Source organism: Mixophyes fleayi, chromosome 6 (genome assembly GCF_038048845.1).
Source record: "Mixophyes fleayi isolate aMixFle1 chromosome 6, aMixFle1.hap1, whole genome shotgun sequence".
Lineage (NCBI taxonomy): Eukaryota > Metazoa > Chordata > Amphibia > Anura > Limnodynastidae > Mixophyes > Mixophyes fleayi.
The window spans coordinates 165130030-165149856 of record NC_134407.1 but is presented as its reverse complement, the minus strand read 5'-3'; the positions used below and the strand labels follow the sequence as shown (position 1 = coordinate 165149856).

The window sequence follows — 19827 nt, the reverse complement described above, 5'->3', positions numbered from 1 at the left end:
CAGGAAAAGTTTTACTTCTAGGGAAAGGAAGGGGCTAATGACTGGAATTAGCAGAAGGATCTGCAGAGTGCCGAAGTTATCTGGAAACACCAAGCTGCAAGTCAGTCTTTGTCTGACACATATATGTCAGCTGCTCTCCTGGCACTGCCCATCTCGCTTCTACTACTGTGCCCTATAACATGAACCAGTATCTGGCACAGGTCACCTGCCTACCTTAACCCCCAACTCCTGCCCAAACAGTGCCACACAAACCCCTACTGCAAGGGAGGGGTTAAACACTAAATATTCATGACTGCCCTACATACACCAACTCACACCTGACCCCCGGAAGAGAGGAGGGTTCCTTCTGCTCATCTTCCCCCTCCCTTCACGGGCAGCTGCCCTTCTGCCAGCTTATGGTGCCAGTGGGATCCTCTGCCTGCAATCTACCCCCAGCGGGCCCTGCAGCTTCTGCCACCAGAAGGCAGAGAGAGAGAGAGAGAAGCAGTGATGCAGGAGAAGAGGGCACCAGCTGTGCTACTATATGTATATGTCAGCACTCACCTCTCATCTATATATGTTACATACTTATTGTCTATGTGTCTATACTGCATAGGGATCGATCATGTGTGCTTGTCAGCACTACACATCTAATGTGCATATACCGATACAGGGGCCATATATAATAATTATTACATTTTATTAATATCACACTGGCATACCCATCAGCATTGCGCATAAAATGGAAGACAGTAATAGGAATATCAGCTGACTGAAACAAAGAGTGGGATAGAAAATTGTAATTAAAAAAAAAAAAAAAGTAGTAGTTGCTAGGAATAATCTTCCAGCAGATGTGTTAGGAAAAACAACATGCTTGGAATAACAAATATATTTCAGAAATATTCCAAATGAGCTACCTGGTCTACGTCTGCGTCATTTTGTTCTTTTCATGCAGACAGGCACCTGCCATAATTGTTTCATCAAGCAATCTCTTCTGCTAGAGGCTGAACTAGGTTACACTGAATAATAATTCACAGCCCAGGATCCTGGACTCAGAGGGCAGAGCTGTGGAACTCTGAGCACAGTTGGTTACCTAGTTTGTGCTTCAATTGCAAAGTTAGACGTTCCTTCAGCTCTGGGAGCTTTGGGACATGAGGGAGTTTATAAAGTTATTTGGAGGGTCTCAAGTCAGTAGCGTGTGTTTAGGGTTGGCTCACAGAGAGCTGTGGGACGTTGTGCCCTTCCAGGACGTCAAGTATCTGCTGCACGTCCCTCTCACACTGGCAAGCAGTGAAAGTGCCATGTGATTGATGACAGAGCTTGTGTTTAAGCGCACCCAGTGGTCCAATCCTCATACCTCTCCCAATTCCTCCCCAGCCCCTATTCAGGGATCAAATTGGTCTCATGTTGGTCTCAGGAGCCCCATTAATTAAAAATACATCCAATTAAAAGGCAGGTGAAAACGTGCCACCCCCTCCCTTTTCCTGCCTCAGCTGTGCTGAGGAAAAAAAAATAGAAGAGGGAGAGATGTGAGTGCCAAAGAGAGTTTGTGCCAATCTGCCCTAGTGCCCACGCCCCACGGCTGCAGTCTGGAATTATTACATCTCGTCAGCTGGGTCCTGCTGCCATTAGAATGATATCTAACCTCAACCCCATACCAAGAACCTAATATATGCCAAAGGGGCATAGACTGGCTATCAAATAGACAGCATGGCACCAGAGGATGATCAGGATACCATGTTGTCTCCTGTAAAAGTAGTATAAGTTGCAGCAGATTTTAGATTAAGTACAGTAGCTACAGACATATCATCACTGTACTGAAGTTGCATTACATGGTTGTATTATTGCGTACAATAAATGCGTACTACATACAATTACAATAAGCAGATTAAGTGTTATTTCATATACTAAATCCTGGGCAGCAGTTACCATATAGATAAATTAGGTACGTGTTACATAAGAATGAGCATATGATTACAAAACTATTATTTTAGAGTGTATTCACTCGCAACATTGAGAGCAGCAGCAAATGTAAAAACCGACCTGACTGTATTTACCGTTAAAGACCCAACATAGTACCTCTATAATACCAAACTTAGTATCATTCTTTGTCCCTCCTCATTGATAAGCTTTTTATATATGGCCATTTAGAAATCACAGTAAAGTTAGTAGCTGCGCTCTCAATAGTACGTCATCATTGCTTGACCCTCATTGTCCAGCAATGGTGATTTACTGTGGTTGCAGTTTTGGGACAGAAACCATTTTGTTCAGTTACTAGCTCTATTATCACGAAATACATTCATATTGAACGTTTTATATTTTTGTTGTGAACTGCATGCTTCTGTATTACACATGGAAACCATGTACAGTCACATTGTGCTTGCCATGTGCCGGACTTGGAGTCTGGCTGTTATTTACCAGACCCAGTATGCCACATTCCGTCCGTATACCAGTCCCGGCTATTTTGACCTGTTTTCTTTAGCCTGGCACCAGTTCGTCCCACCGTGGGGCAGGGCAGAGATCTGCAACCAGCGAACCTACCAGCAGCAAAGCCCAAACTCAGGAGCTCGTTAGACACTGCACTTCTCCTCCTGCCACTGCCAAAATTGTCACCAAAGTCACCAGATCTCAAACCAATAGAGCACCTTTGGGATATGATGGAATGGGATATTCACAGCATGAATGCTCAGCCGACAAATCTGCTGCAACTGCACGGTGCCATCATATCAACATGGACCAGAATCCCTAAGGAATATTTCCATCATTGTGTTTAATCCACGCCATGAAGAATTAACACTGTTTTTGGAGCAAAGGAGGGTCCTATCTAGTACGTGATAGGTGTATATAATAAAGTAGCCACTGAGTGTATGTAATGTAGTATATCTGCAATAATGTATGTGGTTATGCGCACAGAAACGGGATTATATTTTGCAAGACAAGGTATTACAATGAGTTTCAAAGGGGGCGTTTGTGGACTTTCAAGTAGTTCCTGTTATTTACTATTATTATTATTATTATTATTTATAAAGCACAATCATCTTACACAATACTGTACAGAGAAATACATACATACAGGGCATTCTAACAATTACATGGATGTAACAAATATGGGACAATAGGGATAAGAACCCAGGTTGTCTTACAATGTAAAAGAAAAGTGGTTGGATTTTAACACCGTTTAGAGGATACTGGCAACTAGTAATCACTGACTGCTTTCAATGGGATGTGTTTTGCTCCATCTACACGCACTATAATAAAATGATGTGTTCATGATGGAATTTGTGGAAAGGTCATACATAAGACCTGGCCAAAAGGGGCAGAACCACAGAGACGCAGCCTGCACCTTGTTTCCATATTTTAACACTCTTTTTTTGTTATGTAATAACATAAATTACTGGTAGAATACAGTTATTTGTTTTATTCACACTGTATACAGTATGTAGTATAGATGGGCCATACTATGTGGCAATGACAAGAGGGGTGTAGAGGATCCCACAAGAAATACAGCATAAGGGAGTAAAAACATGTCAATCCAGGACAGGATATGTGTGCAACCTGTAAAATTGTAACACTTTAAGTACACACCACCAAAATACCCCCTTACTCATCAATTAATGGAACCGGACAAATAGTTGCAGAGATAGTTCTTACTTTTACTGAACATGCGTCTTTCTGTTACCGTACAAGCTGCACCAAACCTCACAGATAAGTTCTGCTTAAACTGAATCATAAAGCGTGGAGTAAGGGCAGGTACCTATGTCTATGTGGTGTGTGTGTAGGTGTGACAGTGCATAACAGTGTGCTGTGCCTCCTCGTTATTTAACAATGGAGACTGAGATTTGTAGAACTTATATCACCCATGTCACTGTCTCAGGATTTCCGAAGTCGGTATCAGGTAAATCTTGGTATGGGGATATTCAGTATAAGAGGAGGGATGGCTTGTCTCCATTCCATACTCTATAATGTTATTTTGCCATTTTTAAGCCACATCTGCCTTTTCTTCTGCTAATGGATAATTGGTGGGCGAGGTTCAGTTATCACCACAATAAATCAGTACTTTTGCCGAATATATATTAAAAAAAAGTAGAAAATTATCCTGCAGAGACTAGAGAGAATAGAGGACATCTATAAAATGTCTATTTTCGCACGAAAGCACAGCAAAAATAAACTTTTTCAGGACTAAAGCAGGGCAAGAAAAATATGTTTTACCTGCAAAATAAAGACAACTCAACAGAATATAGTATAAAATGACAGTCATTCTATCAGGCTTTTTTAAGAATATGTTCGGAATCCTCCACGTCTATACAATACACTCTACAATTACTACCTCTCTGCTTTTAGAAATTAAATTTACAGATGGAGCAGGAGACCATTTGTGTTACTTTAACATTTTCTGACCTATTCAAAGTGGAACTGTCAGCACAAATGAACAAATGAATGTTGCACCATAAACCACCTGTGTATTATGTTACCCACATGTTCCAGAATTCATTACATTCTTCTAGTTATTTTACATCCTTACCTAGTCCTTTCATCTTCTCTGCTGGCAGCTACCTGAAGTGGGAATCTATGGAAAACAGAAAGTGGTTACAGCTGCAGGAGATATTCTAGTAATCTCAGAAGAAAGAGGGTCCCAGACACTGTAAATTTAGGAAGGAGAGGATTTAAACAAATGATTACAAAAGATAATTAGTTATTAAAGGGTATATGGTGTAAAAGGGTTCGATTTATTATTTAAATATTTACCAACTGTTCTATGATTTTTAATTCCTGACCCACCCATTGCTTAAATTCTGATGTCACAGGTGTGTAAGAACATAATTATGGCTTTTTGTAAGGGTGGCGAGAGCAGTTAAGCCCGCTCGGTATCCCCTCTCACCAGTATGTATATTATGAGGATGTTAAATGTATTGTACATATGTTTGTAAATGTAGCCATATTAGTTCCACTAAAAGATCTGCCATCACCTGGCGTCAACGCGGTCCCGAGCCGACCAGTGCACATCACCTTGCGGCACTTCATACCCTGGCAATCGGCCATGCTTCACTGGAAGTGCATGTTGGGTTGGAACATGATTTTGCCCAAAAAACTTGTAAGGGGTTAAACAGGAGCTCTCTCAATATGCCCCAACATCCGGTGTGTGGACAAGCGGGACTCTATTGTTGTACACCGGATTTAACCAGACATCCCAGAGCTACACACTGCAGGTGGCCCGTACAGATTGGGGAGTCTGGCTACCGTTGGACTGGTCAGGACCTGCTTGTGGATACCTGGAAGTGGGTGAACACTCCATCAACTTTGTCTTTTTGTGTGTCAGACAAAAACAGTGGCATTGTACTTGATCAAGATCTTGATGTCAGAGGAGCGAAAACTCTTTTTTGGCAAAACCCAGAGGGTGAGGAATATAGCTCTGGGACCGGTGATTAGGGTTGTGTTGGCCTGTTACATTGGGACATATTTAACAATAACATTTTTTGTGGCACGGTCATTTTCATTCCTTATCACAAGGATAAGGAATGAAAGATTGTGACCATTTATTTAAAGTGTTCTGTCGGGACAGCAGTCACGATAAACGGTATAATCATAAAGTGGCCACCATTGTGATAATAACTGGAGGGGAGAGCAGGGAAGATGCGGTGAGGGGTCAGAAGATCTATGGGGGACTGCTATCGCTTACGATAACAGTGGGACTGCAGCAAATATCTGCTGCGATCTCCTAGTTATAAATACAGGGGATACTTAAATTTGTTATTGTGCCCAGAAAACAGCAGTTTTCTGGGGGATTAGGAGCTTGTTAATTAGGCCCCATTGTCTTAAATGAACTATAGCCTCTTTCAGTGTTATACTGTTACAATTAAAGTAGTTTTGCCTATATCAAGATACTTGCCTAGGTGTGGTTCATACCCAATATGGGTTCTGGGTGTGTTTAACTGGTGTGTTGGGGTACTTCTCATCGGACAAAACAGGAAAAGAGTAGACAATAAAAATGCATAGGATGCATACAAGAATATACTGCAGCCTTAAAGATGGGAAAAACTATCTGTCTCATCAGGTGACAGATACCTCTGTCACCTGATGAGACAGATTTGCATCATTTTTGGGTTTCTGCATCTTATTTAGGGCCTCATTTAGAGTTGGACGCAATGTGCGTCTAAGACGTGGAAGAGTGGGAGTGTGCCGCAGCTTTGTAGGGTATTACTAGTGGCAAGCAACCCCAGTTGCTTGCCACTCGTCCAGGATTTACCTATGGGATCACACCCCTTGTGATTATATTATACAAGTTCACGTCTTCACAATTCCGCATTCCGCCCTTTCCCTCGTAGTGAGTCGCAAGCTGTCGCAAGTGTAAATTGCGTCCAAGATGCAGGCGGATATGGTGCTTGCTGCACATGTGTGATAGTGGTTTTGTGGTCGATGCGCCTAAAACGGACTTTGCATCCGACTCTAAATGAGGCCCTTAATCCTTATCTTGATAGGTCTCATTTTGAGACAATTTAAACAACATTTAATGATCTATTATTTCATAAAAGAACTCTTTCATATACTGTATGTACTGCACAGTCTATTTGTAAACACAAGACACAATATTAATGAAACATTGGTATTGTGTCATGCAGTTCTCAAATTCTATCTAATACAGTTCTAGAATTTACAAAGGATTTGTTAAGCCTTAGGCATGAACACATACTGGAGGAGCTTCCACCTGTACCGTGAAAAATGAGCAAAAAGAACTGCATCTATATAACACAAATACTAACTTTTATAAAAATAATATATTTATATGTAGGAAAGTTTGTGTTCTATACTCTGAACACCCCTGCTCCGTTCCTCTAAATATGATTACTGCATTATTAAATCAAAGCTTACTGTTGGTTCTTGACACTGAGGAATCCCTTAAACAAGTTTAAAGCTTTAAACATTAAGGGCCTGATTCATCAAGCAACGTAAATGTGTGTATAATCCACAAACTTGGTCTGCACATGATGAGAACCGGACCATAGGAAAACTAAACGCAGCAACGTTCAAATCATCTGTGTACACCAAGGATATTTACTACAGCATACGCCCATAGTCAATGTACAGCCATGTCCGATTCAAGCTTTGGGCATCTCAATAGTAGTTTCTGCCGTATCTCTTGCTCCAGCTACAGGGCTAGTCTAAGTCCTGATTAGTAATGATGACAGTCTCTTATGCATGCTATAATATGTGTTTGCAATCAGTAACAACTGTAAATAAGTATTTAATGTTCAGTTGACATTACAAACATCCTAATAAATGCATTTCATGTGGGGAAAAATACATATTTAAATGAAAACTTTTTTTTTTTAAACTGATTTATCATTAATGCTTTTATTATTAACAGGTGACATTGACTTTTTTCTGTGCGTTCTTTTGCAATTTTATAATCCACCTAGGTATTGAACGTATCCTACGGTGTCTAGGGCAGTATAGCAGAGCAGACTTACACACGAATTCATCAGCGCATGTATCTTCAGATCTGCTCCTTGTTAAATTCAGGCATACGTATTTCCAATTTACATGCACTTTATAATAAATGCACTTTGCACTCAGTATTCAAACCTTGATGAATCAGGCCCTAAATGGTGGCCCAGTCTGCTTTTTTCCCCTTTGGTTACCTAGAAATTCTTATCGCTTTTGTACTAGTTTCTTGTACAGACCTGGGGCTAGATTTACTAAACCGCGGGTTTGAAAAGTGGAGATGTTGCCTATAGCAACCAGATTCTAGTTAGTTATTTATTTAGCACATTCTACAAAATGACAGCTAGAATCTGATTGGTTGCTATAGGCACCTTTTCAAACCCGCAGTTTAGTAAATATACCCGCTAATCTCTTCTCTGCTGGAAGCCTGAGTGTATTCTTCCTCTCTCATAATTCTCTGTCATCTTTATAAGATATTTGTCTTAATAATAACACACACTCATCAGCCCTTATAATAAAGGCTCAATAAATTTCTGTTCAACGTCTTAACTCGCTTATACCATATAGAAACTATTGTATCTTAATTATATTCTATACCTTAAATATGTTCTAATTAGTTCTCATAACGGCTCTACTGGAAGACTGTTTTGATGCAAATTAATGTCTTAAATAGTGTACACCTTCACTTACTTTTATATATACAGTATATGATAATATCCCACTGCATCACAAAACTCCCTAAATTACCATAATCTATGCTGTCTTGGTTTTCTATAATTCTTATATATGTTTATACTTTCTAGTACTACAAAGCAACAGTTCACCTTTCAATCACATTGGGCGTTACACCCACCTCCCTCTCAGATGTTACTTGTATTATAACAATACACATGGGACAAAGTACGTGTCTATTCAACAAGTTTGCTCCCAAAAACCTCCAGCAGGCATGATGTTTAAGCAATTTAGAACTGATAATCTCCAGGTTTTCGTAGATGCACAGTTTTCGGTTTGCATTTTGTATTGTAGGATTCTTAAAACTACTTTCCCTACACTCTTCTTCTCCTTTCTTTCTTATCACTCTTCCTTCCCCATTTCACCATGGTAATTTCCCATGGTATGTTAAAAGATAACTTCTCAAACTCATCAACATAAAATTATTATTAATAATTTGACCAATCATTTGAAAAGTCTGAATAGATTGCAGAAAAGGAGAATTACATGCACTGAATACCTCTATATGCACGCAGATGTTGCTTATCTTCAGGAAAACCACTACTACCACAGGAGTAACAAACCCAAATTATGCTACCCTAAATCCTGGATTACCAAGCGTCTGCAAAGATGGCCCTTTTCTGGTTGTTACAGGCCTACTCAAATCAATGATAATGTATATAACCCCAACCAACAGCAAACACAATTTTTCAAAGACCTTTATCAGACATTAGCAATTCTCCTTCCCTCCTAACTTGAAATGATATGTGATTTTAATATAAACCTTAACTGCTGAATAAATCATCATTATGACCCACATGACATTTGATCTTAATCTTAACAAGAAAATCTCCTTTCCAGTTGTCTGAGCTCTATACAAATTGTTGATAAGATATATCCTGATGAAGAGGGGACCACTGGGAAAATACAGAGACAACAAGAAATTCAAGATCTGCTCCAAAAAAATCTGTGACCAATAAAAATAACACAAAACTCGGAGCCTATTATTTTAGAAGCTCTCATTCTGCCCCACTTAGAGGTCAGTTAAATCTTATCTTAATTATAAAGGCAGGTAAAGTTACGAGAATCACAATCAGCAAACTTTATGACAAAATAAACATCGATCCGACCAATCATATTAAGCAGCACTGTACAAAGGAGATGTAGTCATTCACATCAGTCCCGGCCCCCACTGTAGCTCACAAAGTAAATTCTTTAACCCACACAGACTAGGGCACATTTTGTCAGAAAACATTTAACCTACCTACCTAGTATGTTTTTGAGCTGTTGGAGAAAACCAAAGTTACTTACACACAGGGTGAACATACAAACACCACACAGGTAGGGCCTGCTCTGAATCAAACTCATGCCCCCAGCACAGCTAACCACTGAGTCACCATGCTGCCCTCAAACTAGAAGTACAAAAAGTCTTAAGCTGGTGAGAGTCTGCCTATAACTACTCCAGTACAGATGTATCCAATGCAGCTTGACACAGAAGCATGGAATTAATGATGAGAGACATCATTTGTCAGGTGCCCTCTAAACCATGGCATCCTAAGCGACCGCCTATTGGTACCACCAGCCCTATATGGACCCTCACTATTTTTAACTGTGCAGTACCAACTCTTGGCCAGATTCTGCTCTCTATGAATAGACAAAATGAACAAAGTAACACAATATGTATGGGAAAATGTCATCATGATAATGAGCACTGCAAATTGTTTTGTACCATATGTACCATCCAAGGGTAAAACCCCACACATACACATGGGGCTTTATCGGGGAATGTACATACCCTCTAAGCTGAGGTTCAGTAGTAGCTGCACCTCCTGGCACTATGGTTGCGCCACCTGTACGTTCTGGTGTGATTAGATTTTCATGTGATGTCATCTCTCTGTAACATTTCATTATTAAGAAGAACAATGTCCACAAAGGTGGACTATTCCTTTAAGGTGATTGAGCCTTGAAACAATGTGAAATAATAAATACATGTGACAGATAAAGGGACTAGAAAGGAAAGGAGCAGTCAGAATCCTAAAAAAAAATTACTATTATAGGCATTAGGACTTAGAAGCGGCAATATTGTTCGCACTGTGCCCGGCAGTCATTGTCACTGTCCTGCTTGGTTGCCACCTGTGTGACATACACAAGCATAACTCTCCTCAAAACGTGCAACACATACTGCAAAATCTCCTTTTCTAATATAACTACATACAAATAAAAAAAGAAAACTTCGGAATGGTCAGCACGTCTCTTACATATTTCTACACACGCACAGAAACAGCAAAACACTGCACTCTAATGCCCCCCAGTGGTTATAGCAAGAATTAAACATCAGACGTTTCCGTCCAAAAAATCATTACAGGCTGCACTCGTAGTCACCGCATGTATCGGATACCGACAACTTGTCTGCTAAGTCTACAGCTTAGGAAATTGTGTATCTCAGGTGTGCATGGCTCTGTAGTTCCACAGAAGTTTGGAGAGACACGATTTATTTACCACCGGGCTAAAATACAGTAATGATAACATGCCAACTATAGGAATTAACAGAATTTAAAGATTGCCATTTAAAATTATATTTATTTAGGAATGTCATTTTGTATATGTATGGGAATTGTTTCTAAAATATTTGTGTTTACAAACAGATGCAAAGCTCCCATGTGAAGTAAATAACTTTTTAAAGTAATACCTGACTTTTTGAGCTGCCAATAAACTGAATTTAAAAAATAACAGTGTGTTTGTGAAGTCACCTCATTAGCAATATTTCAGACCATACAATGAGTTTAGCTATGTCTTTCAGTAACTAGCTTATCCAAATAATAGGCGGAGATTTCAGTGTATTTGTATTGTTGAAAGACAAAAGAGTTTGGATGAAGAACAGCAGGGGAAAAACTACTTAATTACACTAAAGCAGGGAGTGGCCTCAGCTTGTCAAGGGAGGGACAACATTTATGTTAATATTGAATTAAATATGGACAAAACTTTCTTTGTTGAATGTAGACATTGTTGACCACAGAAACCATAAATTGAATAAAAAGAATGTATGGAAAGTGAATAGGTGATATTAGAAACTGGGAGGGGCCATAAGCAACTGGCACTGCTACCCAGTCAACCATGTCAGCCAGTGCAGAATAAGGAAACCCATAACTTTTCCAGCAGCTGTGGGACTACAGGTCACAGCAGTCCCTGTCAAGTACAGAATTCCGGAACTTGGAGTTCTACAACAGCTGGAGAGCCACATGTTTACTTACTAGACATTTTTGGTCAGCTGTAGACTATTTCAGGGCACAATGTATATACACTGTAAAATAACTGTATGTTTGGCACTTATACATTGGCAGATTTTGTATTAGAAACAGGGGGGGGGGCAGTGGGAGAACCAATTACAAGCCACTCACAACCCCCTTCCGATGCCATATTACGTTGGCTAACAAAATTAATTTGCCTGTCCTATATTCAGGCTAAACAGCTGCATATTGCAGCCCCCAGGCTCTGGCTACTGGGATGGCGGCTGCACTACCAGCTTTTATTAGGTGGTAGTGTAATTTTAACATTTTACTTGCTGCAGAGTTTCCATTTAGAATGAACTGAGAAAATAACTTGTTTAAAACTATTTACTAGGTACACATACACAGTAATTGTATTTATTAAATATGAATTAGGATGAATGGTAACTTATTCATACAAACAGAGACGGATTTAGACCTCATGGGGCCCTAGGAAAGATACTGGTTTGGGGCCCCCTCCCTGAAAAAATCCATAGCACTATAGTTTTTAGCATAACATATACCCCTATTCAGGGGCTGGCTGGCATACTTTAGCCCAGGGGGGCAAGCAAATAGCACTGGCACATAAGCAATGGCCCATTTTTAAAGGTTGGTCTCACCGCCGACCCTGGGAGGGCCCTCTGGGGACCGCTGGGCCCTAGGCAATTGCCTAGGTTGCATAGTGGTAAATCCGGCCCTGCATACAAACCATTATATATTTTCATCTATGCCATACTTACTGGGCCTGATTCATCAAGGACAGAAAAGCAAAACAAGGAGTAACTTTGCACGTTGGCTAAACCATGTTCCATTGGACAGGGAGGTAAATTTAAAATGTGGGGACAGAGATATAATTGAGGCCTACCCCAACTATAGGCATGTCCAAGGTCAACTTTAAATTCCAATATAAAAATAAAGCTATCAAGTATTGGTATGCTACATGAAAAACAGCCATGTGTAATTTAGGAGCAAAATAATAAACTAAGTTGCACACCTTGCATTGTAACATGGATTGTCCAGGAGCAAATTTACTCCTTTTTTTGCCTTACTTTCCTTAATAAAACAGGCCCACTGCGTTTGTTCAATAAAAAATCAAGTAAAACACCACACTATGAAATAACGGTGTTTGGTTTACATAAAATCATACTATGCAAAAACGGTTCCAGAGACAACATAAACAACATGTGGCTCTAGTATTCTGGTGGAACTACAAGTCCCAGCATTTTGAGAAGGAATCTGGCTTATAGTATTACAACAGCTACACACACACAGGCTCTGTTACACAGGGTATGCTGGGATTTGTTGTTCCACAACGACTGGAGAGCCACAAGTTGCATACCTATGTTATCCAACTATTAAACTGGCTGAATCTATATTTTCAATTTTTTTTTATTTTCCATAAAATATATTTTATACACATACTTACACTGTTTTACTATTCTAGAGACAAGGTGTGGACGTCCTCTGGACACCTCTATTGTTCAGGAAGCACAATGTCCCCACATTTACATAACAATCACCAGAAAGTGTCTCCTCCCTCTTGGACATAAATACTGAACACAGAAAACACACAATAACCACCTGTATTGCCAGAGCTGCAAAGACAAGAGCTGAGACTGAAGGTAAGTGAACAGTATCCCCACATATGGATTTACTTTACATTTAGCAGCTATACAGTGGTACTTAAGTCACCATTTCACTGTCCCATCTTCTGGGATAACTCTGAAAACTGTTCTAGGGTCAGGAATCTATTATGGACTGTTGTGGAGTGTAAATGTATTGTATGTTTTATTGCAGATAAGTGTGAACTATGTTACAACGCCCTGTCGCTGGATTTAGAGAAGGGATGTCTCCATTTCTCACCCAATCTCCGAGACACATTTCACAACAAGCCTGGTGCCCACCATCTCCAAGAAACATTTCACAACAAGCCTGGTGCCCACCATCTCCAAGAAACATTTCACAACAAGCCTGGTGCCCACCATCTCTAAGAAACATTTCACAACAAGCCTGGTGCCCACCATCTCCAAGAAACATTTCACAACAAGCCTGGTGCCCACCAGCCCAACACTGGCATGCCAGGAATGGGGCAGCCCCTCAGAGCAACATGAGCCCTTATTACAACTCATGTCCTAGTCCGAATGGACACTGGAGTTCACCACAACAATGGTCTCCTAATGGTTGGGAACAAGTCTCCAAATACCGTCGCAGCTGGGGGACAAATCCAAGAACTCCCCTGTCTTCTCCTCATTATAAGCACAGCCCAGAGCATGTGCCAGTGTACAACGGGAGGAAAGATGGAAAGGGACAAGTAAGTACAATTAACCCTTTATTAATATCATTTACCTTTATTGTTACAGTACTGATTTGTTGTCAAAATAATAAACTGGGGACTGATGCTGTTACTGTACATGTGAAAGCAATTTACAGAAATGCATTTTAACATTTCAGCCAATACCACTGTACCTTCTATATAGTTTATTCTACAGCCAGGCATAAATAATTGCTGTAACAGGTTTAATGAATGGATCTAATAACAAAGGTCTTATTGATAGATTTGTGTTACGGTATCTACCAGAATTAGGCAAGCTGTGACTCTCCACCTAATCACAGCCAGACGGCCTCTGGTTTGCAGGGTTATTGGGTTGTCTAATCCTGGTGTAAATCATATGGAAAGATGTAGTGAAATGTAGTTATTATAACTGAAGCAACTGTGTGTGGGTTATATTGTCATACATCTCTCTGGTCCTTAGTCAGACTGATATAACTGCAGGCATTTCCTGATAGCTGAAGGGACTCTCCACCTTCAGATGACTTTATTTTACTAGTTTGCACATGCACTACTGCAACTATTTATAGAGAATTGTATTTAGGAAGTTTTGCCAGACCCTGCGCAAAGAAATGAAGTCATCTAAAGGTATAAACCCCATTTAATGAACTACAGACATCTATCCAGTTATGACTAATTTGAATGCATTAAACTGATCACACATGGATTGAGCCTTTCCCTCAGTGCAAGTGCTGAGAGACAGGATAATCATCCTGTTTGGCCATACACATAGGTGGTCAAACTAAATGTCATTGGCTGTTCGAGCCCTTGGGCCTGAGCATATCGGGCCTGACTAGAGCAATCTATTAACAAATGTGGTCAGTGTTCAATTTGGATTCCGTCATATATAACAAACTAGTTGTATTATGTATCTTTCAGATGTTCTATCATTCCTGCATTGTATAAGCCAGAACACCGGCCTTACATTCTGTGTAGATGTAGAACTATCAGAACTTATGATAATTATCATTAAACTAGAATTCTTCTTTTACAGGTTAATTTCAAACACAAGAGAGGAAATCCCAAAGATATCAGTAACTACTACAGGCCATCCATGATAGAGGACCCCTGGGCAGAACTACAGGCCAAGGTCCCTGAGATAGCTGTGCCTACATGCTGACATATAATGGACCAGCTCTCGGCTAAATCCTAGTCGTCCAGAAGGACCACTGAAAATGACGTTACATCATCTTTTAATTCTACCTTCTGTTAAGGCTACAAAATGAGACACTTCCACATGGACAGTATTGTTGAATAATTCCTGCAATAATCAAGGACATTAGTAACAAAAAGCTTTAACTAGGCTTTCTATTAGCCCCATTCATCTCTGCCAGTTTTTTACAATGGTATTTGGAGCACATAGTTTTATATGCAATACTGGTGGATAAAAAATTGCCCTTATGCATATGGATACAAATGCTAACTTGGGTGGCAATAAAGGAAAGCTTGACTTGTAATCAAAAGAGTTCTCAAAAGTGCCAAATGGAAAGTGCACACTATCCCCATGCAAACTATAAGTGGTACCTACAAGTCTGTTAACATGTAGAATATATGCACTGAGTGTTGATGTTACATACATGATTATTTTATTTAAGCTGTTATTTTTAATAAACATTTTTTTACATAAAAACTGCATGCCAGTTAATGAGAGGAAACTTTTCTTATTTTAGAAACCTGGGCCTATATTACTAATGAGGTATTCATATTGCCATAACTTAATTGAGCGAAGGTAACAGCAATAGGAGAATACGTGGGAAGTTCAGTAGTAGGGTATTTTGTACTGTGTGTAAGGGATGGGTGGGTCTACTTACATCATTTCATCAAAAGAAAAATATCTAATTTACGCACACTTACTTTACAACATGAACTAAGCATTGAACTCCCCATATTGAAACACGTGGAACCAGAGTGAATAAAAATCTCTGAAATAATGGGAATAATCTTTTTTAATTTTGCAAAATTTGTTATTTGTGTGATGGACAACTAAGACTTTTATGAAAATCTTCATGGATTGATATCCATCTGCAAAGGAAAATTCATTATTTTAATCTACCATCCAAAAAACAGAGATATATTAAGTCAACATGAGCCCCTGTGTGAGCATGTTGTAAGTGATTACATATAGTTGAATCATCTTGCTGCCTCATGCATGCTCTGCCAGATTCCAAAGATTATTTCTCAGAATTTCCAAATCCATAGTATTCAGTATTCCTAATCCCATTTAACCTCCTCCCAAGACTGGCAATAATACATTTCTTTCTCCTAGTGTTCCTAGGTCTTCAGTCATCTGTTCTTGTTTCCTGTACTGATTACACCCATCTCATACCACATCTACCTGTTTTCTCAAATAGTTTCACATGTGTGGTCCTAGCGGTCTACTCTGAAGTCACCTACTGAAATATTTTACCAATTGTCCTTGCCCACACTACTATCCCTTCACTGACATGGTCACAAGAAAGAAGCTGCCAGGTGATACTCCTCTATGTCAGCGGCTGGTGGTCAGTGTGGGGGCATCACATGGATAAAAGTGAACTGAGCGACATCATGCCAGTTATTCAGTGAGTTATGTGTCCCCTAAACCATGGCATTGGCCTATTGGTACCGGCAGCCTTATATAGACCCTCACTATTGGTAACTGTGTAGTACCAACTCTTGCCCAGGTTCTGCTCACTATGAAGAGACAAGATGTACAAAGTAACACAATATGTATGGGGATTCATCACCATGATAATGAGCACTGCTAATTATTTTTCACACTCCTATGTACCACCCAAGAGTGGAAAACACACACACACACACACACACACACACACACACACACACACACACATACACATGGGGCTTTGTCAGGGAATGTACATACCCTCTAAGCTGAGGTTCAGTAGCAGCCGCACCTCCTGGCACTATGGTTGCTCCACCTGTAAGTTCTGGTGTGATTAGATTTTCATGCAGGGAATATCAAAAGTGATGATGACCGTTTTCAGATACCATTATATACACTTTATCTCGCTGTAACATTTCTTTATTACGGAAACCAATGTCCACAAAGGTGGACTTTTACTTTAATATGGTTGAGCCTAGAACTAATGGGAAATAATACATACAGGTGACAGATAAAGGAACTAGAAAGGAAAAGAGATCCTTGAGAAGCCTAAAAAGACTATTAAACACATTAGGGCTTAGAAGGAGCAATATGTTTCACACTATGCCTCAATGTCACTGTCTTGTTTGGTTTTCATCTATGTGCATTGTGGCATTGACAAGCATAGTTCTCCACAAAACTTGTACCAATTTCATTGATACTGCAAAATTTCCTGTTCTACTTTAACTACATACAAATGAAAAAGAAACCTTCAGAACGGTCAGCACGTCTCTTACATATTTCTACACGCACAGAAACTGCATTCTAATGCCCCCTAGTGGTTATAGCAAGTATTACACATCAGACGTTTCATCCAAAATAACATTACAGGCCACACTCGCAGTCATCTCATTTATCGGATACCGACAACTTGTCGGTTAAAGCTGGGTACACACTACACGGTTTTCGTCCAATAATCGGCTCAATCAGCCAACATACGACCACTCGTTCAAAAGTCGGGTCAGTGTGTGCAGTGACGCGATGGTCGAAAGTCTGCCTAAATGGACGATTGTCGCCTCATTTGGTTGGTCGTACCGTTTAATATTTTCATTCCAGTCTCGTTTCCGTTGTGCAGTGTGTATAAACTTCAGACCGATCCACGACAATCCTCCGATACTTCCTCGACCTGGGGGGCGTGTGTGTCACGGGCACTAGGAGTCTTTACCCAGGTATCACCAGATGATAGACTTACCAGAGCAGTATAGTTGGTAATATGGTACTCTGGTAGCGGGGTGATCACGGAACAGGAGACAGCAGGTGATAAGAGAATGCTCGAGGAAAGTCTATGACTAGCAGCACTGGTAATAGGTAGATAACTGTACACGAGGAACTGGATGGACAAGGAAATGTGAGGGCAGTCAGTGGTCTGCGTATAGCAAGTTGTACCACTGCTATAGTGAGGAGGAATGTCCAGGAGTAACGAGGAGGTGATGAGAGTCAGCGGTCTGCGTATAGCAAGTTGTACCGCTGTCTGGGTGAAGGAATGGAATCCAGGTGAAGGTATCCGGGGAGTCAGTGATCTGCATTAGCAAGTTGTACCACTGCTATGTGAAAGGATACTGGAAACTGGTGACTCAGAAAACAGGGAACAGTGGTCTGCCTCTAGCAAGTTGTACCACTGAAAGATATAAGTGAGGAGGAGCACGGGGAGATAAATGCAATGCAGAGTATACACGGGCACACTGAACGTGATCCCACAAGGTTATGCACACAATAATAATAACTGAGCAGCACTGCACAAATATACAAAGTCACTAGAACTATCCAGGCTAAACGGTAACACAGTCAAATGATAGCAATAGTCTCAGTGGATAGGAAACTCCGGAGGAGAACAACTCAGTCCAGCTAGATATGCAATACACAAGCACAGTCAATGAGAAGTATGCATACCGTGGTTCAGGAGAGCAGGCTGTCAGAGAGAGGTGCAGGGATACCTGAACGGCTGGAGGCCGGCAGGATGCGAAGTCCCAGGAGGGTGGAAGCGGTAACCAAGTAGGTGCAGCGCACGGTAGGTAGACCAGCAAGGATGTAAACAATACTCAGGAAGCAGTAGTATATAGAACTGGACACCTGGAGAACACGGGAGAGTTGAGGCGGTCTAGCTGAGATGAAAGCAGCGGAGCGTTGATCCGATGCAGACAGGCAAGTTGACACAAGCAGGAACACTGTAGAAGCACGGAGACAGCGGATCGGCTGGCTGCAGGCACGATGAGTACTGGAGGGTTGCGATGAGCAGGACACTGCAGATACACGGAGGCAGCGGATAGGAATCAGCTGGTGCAGTCACGATGAAACACGGGAGAGTTGAGGTGAGCTGGATACTGTAGAAGTACGGAGGCAGCGGATAGGAATCAGCTGGTGCAGTCACGATGAAACACGGGAGAGTTGAAGTGGTTTGGAGACTGTAGAAGCACGGAGGCAGCGGATAGGAATCAGCTGGTGCAGTCACGATGAACCACAGGAGAGTTGAAGTGGTCTGGAAACCACAAACGAACAACAGGAATCAGCAGGAGCTGAATACACGAGGAAACACAGGAACACCTTCAGAGGCTCATGGGGAATGAGACTCCAAGATCAGGCAACGAGGTATTGACCACAGGTGCTTTAAATAGGGAGTGTTGCCTGATCAGCCAATTAACTAAAAGGAACATGTACTGAAGGGTTGAAAGGGCTGCACGTGCGCAGACCCTCAGGATGGTGGACGGCCACGGTTCCTAAACACACGAGAAGTAGCACTCACAGTCCGGTGAGTGACAGTGTGTATGTAAATTTTTTGATGTCTGTCCCAGTCCCACGTGGTGCGGAATTCGCACATCACTGACTTGTGTTTTGTATCGATGTATATTGCACTTGTCTGGCTGCAGACCATTACACTTGTATAAAGCATGTGTGTTATTACCCTTTGCGTCTATGTTGGCAATGTATTCATATTGACTCTTTATAAACTTTAACCTTTATAACCTATTAAAGTTATATTAACCTTTATTAACTTATAATTGTGAAGTACCCAGAATAAACCACACAGTGTTCATGCAACATTTTTATTGCAGAAAAAAAAGGTACAAAATTTTTTACACACACAGCTGTCTGAAAGATCCGCATGAGAAGTGAGCGCGCCCATTCCAATCAGAGCGCAGAGTACTGCAGAGTATTTTTTTTTAGTATGTAGTATTTTTAAAGGTGCTACTGGTTTGTGGCAGAACAGGTCTTGAGGTTGCTTGGGTTTCTATTCCCTTTGATTTCTTTATCTACGATACAAGGAAATAAAAAAATGTTTGCCATTTAACTTCTATATCTGTAATTTATATTCAACGACAAATACTCTCATTTCCTCACCTTGCACACTGCTCGAGATCAGTTTATATTTTGGACCCTGTGGCGAAATCGCAATAATAGCGGGCTTAACCTCCATACATTCTGGAAAACAGGCGCCATTTTGGTTATTATAACGGTACAGGTAT

At 40.6% G+C, this 19827-nt stretch overlaps 1 long non-coding RNA gene across 2 annotated transcripts; it reads left to right on the top strand.

Moving 5' to 3' along the window:
• The first annotated feature begins 319 nt into the window (after nt 1–319).
• Nucleotides 320–15355, top strand: LOC142094677 (uncharacterized). Of its 2 annotated transcripts, XR_012677694.1 has the most exons (4): nt 320–2806; nt 12841–13018; nt 13194–13707; nt 14720–15355. It is a non-coding gene; the product is annotated as an uncharacterized LOC142094677 (long non-coding RNA). The 2 variants fall into 2 exon arrangements; XR_012677693.1 differs by lacking the exon at nt 320–2806 and having other exon boundaries at nt 12103–13018.
• The last annotated feature ends 4472 nt before the right edge of the window (nt 15356–19827 follow it).